Source organism: Cherax quadricarinatus, chromosome 79, assembly GCF_038502225.1.
Source record: "Cherax quadricarinatus isolate ZL_2023a chromosome 79, ASM3850222v1, whole genome shotgun sequence".
NCBI lineage: Eukaryota > Metazoa > Arthropoda > Malacostraca > Decapoda > Parastacidae > Cherax > Cherax quadricarinatus.
This window is the reverse complement of record NC_091370.1, coordinates 4,549,027-4,564,951: the sequence shown is the minus strand read 5'-3', so window position 1 is coordinate 4,564,951 and position 15,925 is coordinate 4,549,027.

The window sequence follows — 15,925 nt, the reverse complement described above, 5'->3', positions numbered from 1 at the left end:
AACGGTGGGGGATGAAAAGCAGTTTGAGGTAATCAGTCCCTCAGCCTGGAGATAATGTGATAAGTCAGTCCTGAATACAGTATAGTGTGTGTGTGTGTGTGTGTGTGTGTGTGTGTGTGTGTGTGTGTGTGTGTGTGTGTGTGTGTGTGTGTGCGTGTGTGTGTGTGTGTGTGAGACTTGAGTGATCCTCAGGATGAATCAGACTTGTATGCTATAAATACCTGCTATCGTCTTTAAAATATTATATATATACCTTCTATATATGCTATCCTAATAATGCTGTCTTCTACCCTCCATGTATGCTATCCTAAGAATTCTGTCTTCTTAGAATGCTGTATCACACACATCTACTTGCACTGTACCATCTTCTATATATTCTTAACTAAGCAGTTCTAGGCTTTTTGTCTTCTTCAATACGTTCTCTTCAACGTGTCAATTCCTTTAGTAAGATGATTTAAACTTATCTTTTTAGGTATTAAACTTCTAAAGTATTTAAGCCTTTAAAATCAAATCACGTAAAGCGTGGGATCGAACCCTCGGTAGGTAAGTCCTAAACCCGTTCTGTGTTTTGCAGTTGTGTTACGATTTCTTGAGCTATTTGAGCATTGTAAGCATAATGTATTCTGCAAATAATCAGTATTAATATGCCTCCTTATGATAATTAGTCCCTTAGAATGATGACAGGGAAACCAGCGGAAGGCCTCGGTCAGATGATCAAAAGCTCCAGTGGCGGCTCATCATATGACTAAGACCCACGTCAGGAAACACTTGTCCTGTTTCCTGACGAATCTTACCTAACTTTCCACGGGGATCACTGCTCGTATGGACGCACACTGAAAACATTTCCCCAGTTGATATTATCCTTATCAGCCAGACTGTTGGTGCTTATAGCTCTCAGTCCGATGCATGCAGGATGCATCAGTGTGGTTGATCAGAAATCATGTGAAAAAATGTATCAATCATATCCTTATTGGTAGTTTCTCTTAGACATAATATCTGCCATCTTATGCAGTTCTGACCATCTCTTGTAGGTTTGACGTGTTTAACATTTATGGTATGTGATGTTTTTCTAAATATATTTCCTTGGTACACTGCTCCTAGCTTGCTTCCTTCAATGGTACACTGCTCCGATATTGCTTCTTTCAATGGTACACTGCTCCGATATTGCTTCTTTCAATGGTACACTGCTCCGATATTGCTTCTTTCAATGGCACACTGCTCCGATATTGCTTCTTTCAATGGTACACTGCTCCGATATTGCTTCTTTCAATGGTACACTGCTCCGATATTGCTTCTTTCAATGGTACACTGCTCCGATCTTCCTCCTTTTGTACTCTTGCTGGCCTGAATTACCTCCTTCCTTGGTATACCGCTCTGAGCTACTTTCTCCTTCGGTATGCTACTCTGATTACATTTACCTGTTTAGTATTGCCCATTAAATATTTTCTTCCTCAACCTAGACATCACCATATATTGTCTGACCAAATATGCTCTTAGAGACGCCGTAAATATACGCTCATTCTAATGCCCAAGTGGGCGTGTTTGTTTGTGTACTATTGTATTCATGCTTGCCTATTCTTGGCTGTGGCGACCGACTGTTTGCTCCAGATCCCAATAACTGGTTGTGGTCGGGCTAATTTATTCCTAGCCTCGTGGGCCCTATCATACTCAATCTCAAATCTGTGATTGCGGGTAGTCTCTACCACATCATGTGTTTAAATAGGTGTGAACCCCAGGTAGTTGCTCTGTTGTAGGTCTAACATTTGACGTGAATAAAGTTCTGAGTATGGCACTGTTGAGGTTTTTAAAAGTCTTTACAAGTTTGATGAACATTTGGTCAACGCCCTCGCTTGTTACCTCCGGTTCCTACACCACCTCTTCCTTCGTACTGTGCCGCCTCCTGTTCCTTTTTCACTACCTGCCCCTTGCTAGCTTTTGGTTTTTGCGACATTTTTCATAATTTGCAGTATTTTTGTTTTTGCTTCCCGTTCCTTTTCCATATTTTAGCTCTTTAATTTAGGTTTCTTTACTCAGAGTATGAAGCCGTGGATACCGTGATCAGCGTTGGCATTGTTTTCAGTCTCTGATGACGATCACTCTTACAGCCAAAAGTTAGTAGTATACTGACGAAGTCTCTTTTAGTCTTTAATTAGAACGAAGTTGTCAGATTCATGGAAAGTATGCTAACTCCAGTCTCTGAGGTATGACCAAGAGTCATCGTCATCTAAACAATATCACTTTACTCATAGTACTGGGAGCCTATCGTCCCCTTAAGCCATTGTTAAGGAACCCAACCACTCTGTGCTTACCACAGACGAGGAAGGCGTAATAACCACCGTTGAACCATCCTATTGTTTTACCTCGCAGATTTACTCTCCCAGAGGGATCATTCCCTGTCTTCAGGTTCGTGGCTGACGAAGCAAGTTTCAGAGTAGTGTCTGACCTGCTGCCCACGCCATCGCCCAGATCGAGTTTCCTCGGTGGCAGTACTCAATAACTGCTGCTTCTACAGACGGCAGTATGATTCCTAAGAATTTCTCCTTCCTACACACCTTAGTCATTCGCTTTTGTCTGGCACTCAGACGGAGGATCAAGCTTCTACCACGTCTTGCGCTGAAAGACCCAAGTGGATTTAGCGCTTAACGTGAATTAAACAGAACAATCCTACTTCTACAGAAGGCGAGATTCTCGTGTGAGGACCTTCATCACAACACCAGGACTACCGTTTTGGTGTTGCGCTTACGACCACTTGAAAAGTTATGTCGTTTTATGAATATCCCAATTGTTAATATTATTGTAAATTACCGAAGGCAGTAATCATGGTGTAGCGTAACATGGGAAGAGCTTTATTGCTTTTACAGCTCAGTTTTACAGACTAAGAGCTGTTATCCTACCACAGCTCATTTACAGGCTATGAGTTTTCTTACCTCAGCTCATTTGCAGGCTAAGAGGTCCTACCTCAGCTCATTTGCAGGCTAAGAGGTCCTACCTCAGCTCATTTGCAGGCTAAGAGGTCCTACCTCAGCTCATTTGCAGGCTAAGAGGTCCTACCTCAGCTCATTTGCAGGCTAAGAGGTCCTACCTCAGCTCATTTGCAGGCTAAGAGGTCCTACCTCAGCTCATTTGCAGGCTAAGAGGTCCTACCTCAGCTCATTTCAAAGCCCAGCTCTATGAAGGGTCTACTACCACCCCCCAGGATGCGACCCACGACAGTCGACTAACACCCAGGTACCTACTTACTGCTAGGTAAACAAAAGGGTTAAGAAAATGTGCCCAACGATTCCACCAACCCTGGGAAGTTTCAAGCCGCTTTTCCGAAATTTCTCACTCCTTGAGTGTTGTAACAGTGTGTGTGGAACATAAGTAACTTATTTCTTGTTTTTTGCAATGTTTGAGAGAGAGAGAGAGAGAGAGAGAGAGAGAGAGAGAGAGAGAGAGAGAGAGAGAGAGAGAGAGAGAGAGAGAGAGAGAGAGAGGAACGGAGAAAGAGAAGAACGAAGAGGGATGAACAGAAGGAGAACAGATAGAGAGAAAAACAGAGGGAGATATAGAGATAGAGAGATGGGAAAAAACAGGGGGGGGGTAAGAGAGACTATATAGCCGTTCTTGGTTTAACAGTTTCCGGAAAAAAACGTAAAACAAGTTTTATAAACTTCTGGATGCGCTTTACACGTAGTTCCGAAATCATTAAAACTCGTTTGAGTAAAACTACAAGACGTCAGGTGTAGATAATGGTATAAAATACCGGCACGATGTGCTTGTGACTTGATAAAGCTCATTGTGTGGGCGAAACGTTGTTAATAAAGGATAGCATTATACTGCATTTGTATTTATTTTCCATGTCAGGTGTGCCACTACAGTGTAGCTTTTCCACGGCGTCTTATATATATCCTTTTTTTAAGTTTCATGATTCATATTAATGTTACATTTGCAAAAAGCGAGACATAAGACTTAATCTCTTCGTATATATGTAATTGTTTACTTAGATTTGGAATAGTACCGGTCCCAGCACTGACCCTTGTGGGAACCTGTTTGTCGCCTCTGCCCTTCTCGGATTTCCTCGTGACTTATTCAGAGGTCTGTTGTAGTACCTTTCACTTTATCCCTGCTTGCTAGTACTAATTTACCATAATTTTTAAAGGGATGGACCGGTAAGCCAGCTGAAGGCTTCGGTCAGAGGACCAAAAGCTCCATCTGTGGGTCATCATATGACTAAAAGCCACGTCCTGTTTCCTGACAAACTTTACCTAACCTAACCTGCCTCCTAGTCTCATCTTTGTATCAGCCTTTGGTGTGACAGAATAGGCTTATTAAACTTATCCCTTGGAAAGCATTGAAAATGGGTTGGACAAATATTTTTATTAGTAAGTTTGGGTTTGGGAAAGACTTACCTAGTATGGGCCAGTAATCCTGCTGCAGTGTTCCTTCTTTTTTATGTCATTACAATTCAGGATGCTGCAATTAAACGTCGTCTTTCTTACATTATGTCCCTCTTCTCGGGCCACTTGCCCTGATTCCTCCTCTTCCCCTCCTCCCCATCCTTTTCCAGTTATTTCCATCCTTCCTTATCATTCTTCCTTCCCATCTTACGACAGCTCTCGTCGCCCTCGATTCGATTCGATTCTTGTCTAAGACGAAAAGCAGGTTTGTAAGATACAGGATTTCACCCTCTCTAAACCCGTGCTGGTTATCCTTTGTGGATTTCCATTCTTCAGATGCTCAGCTCTTATTCTTTTAATGTTCTTTTATCTAACCCTGGACCAGGGCGGGATTAAGACATGGACTTTAAGGGCTGCAGCTCAGGGTTCTCCGCCAGCAGGAGGACCTCCAGAGATTAAGTGAAACGTTCACAGTTAAGTTTATAATTTTAGTATGTTAGTACTTCACGTATATGATGAACTCTTGACTGTTGTAATTAGTTTTTTTCTTTTGAAAATATCACTGGGGAGCTCACAGTACCTGTAGCTCAGGGGCCTCACAGTACCTGTAGCTCAGGGGCCTCACAGTACCTGTAGCTCAGGGGCCTCACAGTACCTGTAGCTCAGGGGCCTCACAGTACCTGTAGCTCAGGGGCCTCACAGTACCTGTAGCTCAGAGGCCTCACAGTACCTGTAGCTCAGGGGCCTCACAGTACCTGTAGCCCAGGGACCTACAAAATCTTAATCCGGTTCTGCCATGGACAGTATTCATGTTAAATATTTGGGTCTGTAGTATAGCATTTGTCTGTTTCAGTTATCTCATCCTTCCATTTGTATATATTAACATAGATACTCTTTCTTTTATTTCGGCAGATTCTTCTCTGTAACAATCCTTCGTAGGGAGATTGTTAGCTAATCTGTGTGTCTTAGGGCTCTAGTCTCGACTCCTTCCCCTGCCTTATACAATCAACTGACACTGTTGATTCCTATCCCTTTGGGTTTAAAGAAGTCTTTCGTCGAATAATCCGGACGGCTGTTATCTCAGGATAACCCAGAAAAGCAACGTACTGTGGCTTATTTCAATCGAGGTCGTTTGGTTCTCTTCCTGAAGATACGACTCACATCAGTATCTAATGAGACTTTCCGTATAACTCGACTCACTCGGGTTTCAACCTGGCTCCTTCGGTTTTGAGCCGAATGTACTACAACCGAACTATTTATCATCTTAAAATACTCTTGTGAATCAATGGTATAAAATGCTCACAAGATGAAGAATTAGACACATGTGCAACATCTGGGTATCTTTACTTGAAGACGTATATGACCATCAATCGTCTTACCTGTGCTTCACATTCGTCAAGACTACGTTGTGACTTTGTCAATGGTCCAAGTCGGACCGAAACGTCATCGTAAGCTTCTCTCTTTTATGTGCGGGTTATTTGTGTATTGCTCATTATTTGCTATTAGGCTGAGGGACTGAGTACCTCATTTCTACTGTCTTCTGTATATATTTTTACAGGCATTAGATTATGTCCATGTATTGTACTGAAAAAGCCAATGGATGGCGAGACTTCTTTAAGTAAAGATACCTATATGTTGCAATTGTGTTTTTAAAATGCTCTTGTTCAACCAGGGACTCGAATTCTTAACCTTTGGTTAATAACACTTAAAACTCTACATACTGAGTTATGCGCTGACGAAGAAAAAACTGACGTCTGCGCCACCGGCCTCGCATGGGATTACATCTACACACGTCTGTGTGATGGCTCTGTCAAATTCACCTGTGGTCTACCTTACTTCTTCCCACTCAAGCAAGAATATGTTAAAATATATAACGATGCTTAGGCAATACAATCGAACTATCGTACCGTCCCAAGTCTACATTCAGGAAATTCAAGAACGGGTCTCTCTCTTTGAACCCACTGTCGACACTCGACTCAGCACTTCCTCCTGGGGCTGAGCCTCTCCTGAGCCCTGCTTCCCTGCCCACTTACCACCTCTAACCACTCAAGACCATTATCTGACAACAGCTGCCTGCTTCTGCTGCTCCTCAATATTTCCACGAAGAGACCCCCGTCCCTTCCTCTTCAGTGCTATTATTCACCTGTCCACTTTAAGGATCACCCTCATGGAATCCTTCCTACACTTTCTGTATCTGTACATTCTTCACGGGCGAAATTTTTTTTCCCATAGTTACGCCCAAAACAGATGTGCAAGAATTTCTCGTTTTCTCTCGTGAATTTTTTTTTACCAAACTGTTCCAGAGACGCGCGTTTAGCAACGGCACAGATCTTATCCAACAAACCCACACAGTCTGCGAGAACAAACGTCACGGCTACGGAGTATGCATCTTCATTTGAATAAAGAGCTCGATCGCTGGCGCACTTTGCTCACACACTGAGGTCCGGAGATCGAATCCCCAGTACGGCTGGACAACATCAGGGCGTGTTTCCTTAAGACACCTGCTGTCCTTGTTCACCCATCATTACCCCTCAAAGAAGGTTCCTTGGTGTTGGTGAGGGGCTCTTGATTTAGGGAATTGGATCTGTGCTCCAGTTCCCCGAATTAAGCCTGAATGCCTTCCTCCCCCCAGGCGCTGTATAATCCTCCGGGTTTAGCGCTTTCCCCTTGATTATAATAATAATAATCACCCATCGTTATAAAATGGGTACCTGGGTGTTAGTCGGCTGGTGTGATTAAAGCATTTTAGGGATTAAAGTATCCATGATTCGTGGTGTACAGAGTATATACCGATTTGGTGACAATCGTGTAGTTGATAGCCTTCAAACCTAGTAAATTACAAGATTTGCATCAAAAAACAACAACCTGTAGACCCGCAAATAATAACATTCACAACATGTAGACATATGATATCCAAAAACAACTACAACCAAGAAACTAGCAAGTCGATACAACCAAGAAACTAGCAAGTCGATACAACCAAGAAACTAGCAAGTCGATACAACCAAGAAACTAGCAAGTCGATACAACCAAGAAACTAGCAAGTCGATACACCCAAGAAACTAGCAAGTCGATACAACCAAGAAACTAGCAAGTCGATACAACCAAGAAACTAGCAAGTCGATACAACCAAGAAACTAGCAAGTCGATACAACCAAGAAACTAGCAAGTCGATACAACCAAGAAACTAGCAAGTCGATACAACCAAGAAACTAGCAAGTCGATACAACCAAGAAACTAGCAAGTCGATACAACCAAGAAACTAGCAAGTCGATACAACCAAGAAACTAGCAAGTCGATACAACCAAGAAACTAGCAAGTCGATACAACCAAGAAACTAGCAAGTCGATACAACCAAGAAACTAGCAAGTCGATACAACCAAGAAACTAGCAAGTCGATACAACCAAGAAACTATTAAGTCGATACAACCAAGAAACTAGCAAGTCGATACAACCAAGAAACTAGCAAGTCGATACAACCAAGAAACTAGCAAGTCGATACAACCAAGAAACTAGCAAGTCGATACAACCAAGAAACTAGCAAGTCGATACAACCAAGAAACTAGCAAGTCGATACAACCAAGAAACTAGCAAGTCGATATAACCAAGAAACTAGCAAGTCGATATAACCAAGAAACTAGCAAGTCGATATAACCAAGAAACTAGCAAGTCGATACAACCAAGAAACTAGCAAGTCGATACAACCAAGAAACTAGCAAGTCGATACAACCAAGAAACTAGCAAGTCGATACAACCAAGAAACTAGCAAGTCGATACAACCAAGAAACTAGCAAGTCGATATAACCAAGAAACTAGCAAGTCGATATAACCAAGAAACTAGCAAGTCGATACAACCAAGAAACTAGCAAGTCAATACAACCATAAATACACCAAGAAGACAATAACCAGAACCAGTAAACTAAATAAAACTCAAACAACGATAACGTGTAGACTAACAAGAACCATAACAACCCCAGTTCTCCAACAACCTCTTCACTTTCCCAACCTGACCTACCTTCCCCCACCAACCCACTTATCAACCCCTGCCAACCACGAGCTCCCACGTACACCAGTGGTATCTCCACCTTCCCCAACACCACTCTTATTTTCATCTTGCTCTCGCTATCACCTGCTCACACACCACTAAACAGCATTCAAAAGATCAACATTGATGCAACTGTCCACCAGCCCCTTTCTTTTTACACTGGGCATACCAACGCTTTTTAAGTACTAGCGCAAGCCTAGCGTTGCCAAACGTAAACTTTCCGTTATTGTGATTAGTTGTTAGTTAATTATACGCAGACATAGGCTAATATAAATTAAATTAACCTAACCTCCCCTAATTGTTAATAACGAAGGTGATTTTCCGTAGTTTGTTAGATGCAGTAGATGTTAACGAACCAGATTTTATAGGAAAGTAAATACATAATAGGAGAGGAGCTTATGAAGGCCAGAATTAATCACTGGGAAAAATCTGTGTGTGTGTCATTAGCTCCAATTTGCAACAGTTAATAAAATAAAAAAAATCCATCTGGAACACTAAAATTATGGATATTAAGAAGAAAAACAAAACCATCGTTTATTTTGTGATACATCTATACTACATAATTTTTTTTTTAGCAAATTCTCTTCAGCTATTTAGCAGATAAATCTGAATAAAATTCTAAAATTTATCAACTGAAAAACAGAATTTATATTTACAATACAATGATCAAGCATGTTACAGCAGATGTTAAATTAGACACATGTGCAACACTTGTCTGTCTTTATTATTGAATTGTTTCGCTACACAGTGACGTCATCAGTCTAATGGTGAAGATCACAGGTAGTTTGAGGTAATCCAAACCATACCCCGGCCGGGATTGAACCCGCGGTCAGAGAGTCTCAAAACTCCAGACTGCGGGTTCAATCCCGGCCGGGGTATGGTTTGTTTGCAATCGTGTCATTACGAATTCGTGAGTCAGTTTGAGGTAATGTTAAGGCAGGATAGCCTGTGTGAGGTTCATTAAGGTCAGCCTACTGAATTCTATGGTACTGAGAAGAATTTTCATCACACTGTTGAACTGCCTCCCAGCATACATGAGGGGGATTACCAATAGACCCCTGGCTGTCTTTAAGGTTGGTTTACGTGTGACCAGCAGTAACAGCCTAGTTGATCAGACCTTCATCCACCACGAGGCCTGGTCACAGACCGGGCAGCGGGGGCGCTGACCCCCGAAATCCCCTCCAGGTATCCTGAGAACCACGCTCTGTGGATATCAACTGGCATTAATGTGAGAAACTCTAAGGATATTGCCCACCAAGATGGACATCTGGGCATCCTCCCAGTATAGGAAACCGTAAGTAATTTATTCAGGTACACACAGATCCAGTTACATATAGTAACATATGTGTAGAGAACTTACGATAACTCATAAAAATTCAGAGTGACTTATTTTCACTTGGGTTGTTTGTGTTTTTATTTCCTTCTTCCTCTGAGAATTTTAATTATAATTGAGGTGTGATAAATTCAATCAGCTTCCAATTTCTTACGCTAGTGTATCACACCGTCAGGAATTTTCATGTTATTGGGGTGTGCTAGGTGTCCCGTAGCTCGACTGGTAGCGCACTCAACTCACACACTGAGGTCCGGGGGTCGATCCCCGGTATGGGTGGAAACATCAGGACGTGTTTCCACAAGACTTCAAACCATCAATGTTTTCATTATACGCACTCTGTACTATTCTCTTTTTTTTTTTGCATCTGTTGAGATAGGAGCTGAGCTTATGGAATATAGAGGACAACTTTCTGAGATCTCCCAGCAACGAAACAACTAATTTCCAAACAATAACAAATCCAGTTTGGTTGTAACGATGCCTTTAACCTGCCGTAGTTTCTAAACTTATAGTAGATTGTGTTAAAATATTATCGCCTTTCTGTAACCTCCCAGTTAATGTTGACGATTTTCAAAACCTTATATATAAAAATCTTTGTGAAAGAATATAACAGAAACATATTTAGATTTTTCTGCTCACTATGTATCTAAGACGAAGCAGGGTAGCAGCACATTACTTATCTACCTAATTTCGTTAAGTCATATAAAAAACGACACCATAACCTAAACATACCCAGCTGCAAGCCACCAGCTCAGAATTCACTTCAAGTAAATGTCTTGACCACTATCATTATCTTACACTATCATCACTATTACTCCACCAGAGAACAGCCTTAACTTTCCACTTTCCCCTAACCGCTCGACACTCTTAATTTTTTCTCCCACGATATTCCCTGCACCTACAACATTCCCTACTACCTTAATATTCCCCAAAACACCACTTCCTACCCTACAAAATTCTTTACCCAACGACATCCCTAGCCTCACTACATCTCTATCCCCACTACATCCCTACCCCCACTACATCTCTAACGCCACTACATCCCTACCCCCACTACATCTCTAACCCCACTACATTCCTACCCCCACTACATCTCTATTCCCACTACATCCCTACCCCCACTACATCTCTAACCCCACTACATCCCTACTCCCACTACATCTCTAACCCCACTACATCCCTACCCCCACTACATCTCTAACCCCACTACATCCCTACCCCCACAACATCTCTAACCCCACTACATCCCTCCCCCCACTACATCTCTAACCCCACTACATCTCTATTCCCACTACATCCCTACCCCCACTACATCTCTAACCCCACTACATCCCTACTCCCACTACATCTCTAACCCCACTACATCCCTACCCCCACTACATCTCTAACCCCACTACATCCCTACCCCCACTACATCTCTAACCCCACTACATCCCTACCCCCACTACATCTCTAACCCCACTACATCCCTACTCCCACTACATCTCTAACCCCACTACATCCCTACCCCCACTACATCTCTATCCCCACTACATCCCTACCCCCACTACATCTCTATCCCCACTACATCCCTACCCCCACTACATCTCTAACCCCACTACATCTCTAACCCCACTACATCTCTAACCCCACTACATCCCTACCCCCACTACATCTCTAACCCCACTACATCCCTACCCCCACTACATCTCTAACCCCACTACATCCCTACACCCACTACATCTCTATTCCCACTACATCCCTACCCCCACTACATCTCTAACCCCACTACATCCCTACCCCCACTACATCTCTAACCCCACTACATTCCTACCCCCACTACATCTCTATTCCCACTACATCCCTACCCCCACTACATCTCTAACCCCACTACATCCCTACTCCCACTACATCTCTAACCCCACTACATCCCTACCCCCACTACAGCTCTAACCCCACTACATCCCTACCCCCACTACATCTCTAACCCCACTACATCCCTCCCCCCACTACATCTCTAACCCCACTACATTCCTACCCCCACTACATCTCTATTCCCACTACATCCCTACCCCCACTACATCTCTAACCCCACAACATCCAAACACCCACAACATCTCTAACCCCACTACATCCCTACCCCCACTACATCTCTAACCCCACTACATCCCTACCCCCACTACATCTCTAACCCCACTACATCCCTACCCCCACTACATCTCTAACCCCACTACATCCCTACTCCCACTACATCTCTAACCCCACTACATCCCTACCCCCACTACATCTCTATCCCCACTACATCCCTACCCCCACTACATCTCTATCCCCACTACATCCCTACCCCCACTACATCTCTAACCCCACTACATCCCTACCCCCACTACATCTCTAACCCCACAACATCCCTACCCCCACTACATCTCTAACCCCACTACATCCCTACCCCCACTACATCTCTAACCCCACTACATCCCTACCCCCACTACATCTCTATCCCCACTACATCCCTACCCCCACTACATCTCTATCCCCACTACATCCCTACCCCCCCGATATCTCTAACCCCACTACATCCCTACCCCCACTACATCTCTAACCCCACTACATCCCTACCCCCACTATATCTCTAACCCCACTACATCCCTACCCCCACTACATCTCTAACCCCACTACATCCCTACCCCCACTACATCTCTAACCCCACTACATCCCTACTCTCACTACATCTCTAGCCCCACTACATCCCTACCCCCACTACATCTCTAACCCCACTACATCCCTACCCCCACTACATCTCTAACCCCACTACATCCCTACTCTCACTACATCTCTAACCCCACTACATCCCTACCCCCACTACATCTCTAACCCCACTACATCCCTACCCCCACTACATCTCTAACCCCACTACATCCCTACCCCCACTACTTCTCTAACCCCACTACATCCCTACCCCCACTACATCTCTAACCCCACTACATCCCTACCCCCACTACATCTCTAACCCCACTACATCCCTACCCCCACTACATCTCTAACCCCACTACATCCCTACCCCCACTACATCTCTAACCCCACTACATCCCTACCCCCACTACATCTCTAACCCCACTACATCCCTACCCCCACTACATCTCTAACCCCACTACATCCCTACCCCCACTACATCTCTAACCCCACTACATCTATAGCTGTCATGTGGCACTGGGTGGTGCCCATCCTGCGGGTATATCGCGGGATGAGGTCACCAGTACGTGGGGTGAACGCAAGAGTTGTGATTGGTCCTCACAAGGTGAGGACTAGAAGATCAGTTTTGATAGGCTTAGGAATGAGAGGTAAGAGTTGCCAAATATCTTATCCGAGAGGTGAAAGTAGGGAATTAAAAACAAATAAACGGCCGGGGGTGTAAACCCGGGAGGGTGAACAAGAAAAAATGAATACATCTTCATCAGGATACATTTAAAGTTATCAAAATCTTAGTTTAAATTATTTTGCAGTTATCTCTTCCTTTTAAACCAGTGGTTCCCAAACTTTTTCAGCTTGTTACCCAATTTAACATGCCACATAAAGCATGTTACCCCTTTCACAAAATGTTGTTATTATTGATATATATGGCTAAACGTGAACGTATACAGCCTCGCATACTCTGCTAATCCTAGCAAAACCATTGAAAACATAAGAACCACACATACATTATATATAAAATTAATAATAGCTACAAATTCACAGTAACAGTGGGTAAATACTAACTATATACTGCACAGGGCAGTACACATACATACCAGCTTATGTCTACCTCGGCTGATGCTCACAGATAAACTGACAGTGTGAAGTAGAGGCAGCCTCAGGAAGTGAGTGACGCGTACTGGACAGGTCGATCTGGGCTACTGAGTGACTTTTGTCCTGAAGCATACTTGTCAAAATACTTTTGGGTTTCCACACACTTAGCTATATATTTCTTCTTTTCTAATACTGTATATTAGTTTTTGATGTTTATTGTTATTTGGTTTAACTTTATTACTTACTTATAATAGGTTTACTTTACAACTTTATATACTAAGACAAAGTTAACAATAATCCTCATACCGGGTACCGCATTGTTTTCTTGATTTTCAGAATTCATAACTTTTTTTCTGTCACCCCTCCATTACCCCTCAAAAATGGTTAAATTACCCCCAGGGGGTAATTTACCCCCAGGGGGTAATTTACCCCCAGTTTGGGAACCACTGTTTTAAACTGTTGTGACATTTTGTTGTGGCAACGTTTCGCTCACCAGGAGCTATGTCAAGCACTAACGGCTTGATAAAGCTCCTGGAGAGCGAAACGTCGCCGAAATAAAAGTCACATTAATAACATCTGTGTCCATATACCTAACATTTTGTCTGTAATTCTATCATAATTAACAGGACTATGTTGAATCCTGATGAATAATAGTACTGGCACTACTGCTACTACTACAGTAACCTCCCCCCCCACCACCACCACCACCTACAGTAGTTCTCTCCCGATTTGGTCTCATTTGGCTAAACTCAGAGCTACATATCACTGATAGCTGAGTGTGTCACCTCTAATTCCATGGCAGAGCCCAGGTACTCAGCTGACCTACCTATTTCTAGTTCTCCCCGAGTGCCACACCGTACATAATGTTCCTGCTCCTCCAGCGTTGTAAGTGTAGGTTAAATGTGTGTTTGTGTAATTAATGCCGTAAGATAATATGAATTATGGGAAAGATGACGTATGAATTGTCTTACTTCTTAGTAAGAGAGTATTGGGTCTAAACCAGTGGTCGCCGTAAGATAATATGAATTATGGGAAAGATGACGTATGAATTGTCTTACTTCTTAGTAAGAGAGAATTGGGTCTAAACCAGTGGTCGCCGTAAGATAATATGAATTATGGGAAAGATGACGTATGAATTGTCTTACTTCTTAGTAAGAGAGAACTGGGTCTAAACCAGTGGTCCCTAGATTTGTTCAGACTGCCGCTCCCTTGGTTCCCAGGCCACATCCCTAGTACCCAACCACACACATGCGAACACATCTCTTTCTTGGTATTAGGTTTACTGCATATTCAAAATACCCCAATACCTCCCCCCCTGGATCTTTCCACAACCCCCATGGGGGCGGTACCGCCATCTTTGGGAATCATTGGGACTCTAAACCAGCACTTTAGAATGTAAGATCCAGGTCTTACATCCTAAATCCCTGGGACTCGAAACCAACACTTTAGGATGTAAGACTTTAGGATGTAAGACCCAGGTCCTGGCCTCCATTGCTATTCCTGATGGTGACAGCATCCTAGTGGGAATATGTAAATACGCGTGACTACGTGGTTCAAGGTCTCTGGTTCATGACGTTGCAGTAGATGACTGACAGGTATCGTAACCTTAATTACTGTGGCAATTAGATGTACTTCGGCAGCTGCACAATCCGACAAAGGTATCCCGGTAGTGCATAACCAGTCCCCTGTACGCGACTGGAATAGTGAAGAGTGCGGCTTAAGTTTGCAACACAGTTAAATGTTTGAGTTGATGATTTAAAGTCAATCAGAAGAGGCATTCACAAATCATCACATGGAAACAAATATTTTAATTTCTTCGATATAATTGACAAATTAGGATGTATGTATGTATGTATGTAGGTGTATGTGTGTGTGTGTGTGTGTGTGTACTCACCTAGTTGAAGTTGCAGGGGTCGAGTCCAAGCTCCTGGCCCCCGCCTCTTCACTGGTCGCTACTAGGTCACTCTCCCTGAACCGTGAGCTTTATCATACCTCTGCTTAAAGCTATGTATGGATCCTGCCTCCACTACATCGCTTCCCAAACTATTCCACTTCCTGACTACTCTGTGGCTGAAGAAGTACTTCCTAACATCCCTGTGATTCATCTGTGTCTTCAACTTCCAACTGTGTCCCCTTGTTGCTGTGTCCAATCTCTGGAACATTCTGTCTTTGTCCACCTTGTCAATTCCTCTCAGTATTTTGTATGTCGTTATCATGTCCCCCCTATCTCTCCTGTCCTCCAGTGTCGTCAGGTTGATTTCCTTTAACCTCTCCTCGTAGGACATACCTCTTAGCTCTGGGACTAGTCTTGTTGCAAACTTTTGCACTTTCTCTAGTTTCTTTACGTGCTTGGCTAGGTGTGGGTTCCGGACTGGTGCCGCATACTCCAATATGGGCCTAACGTACACG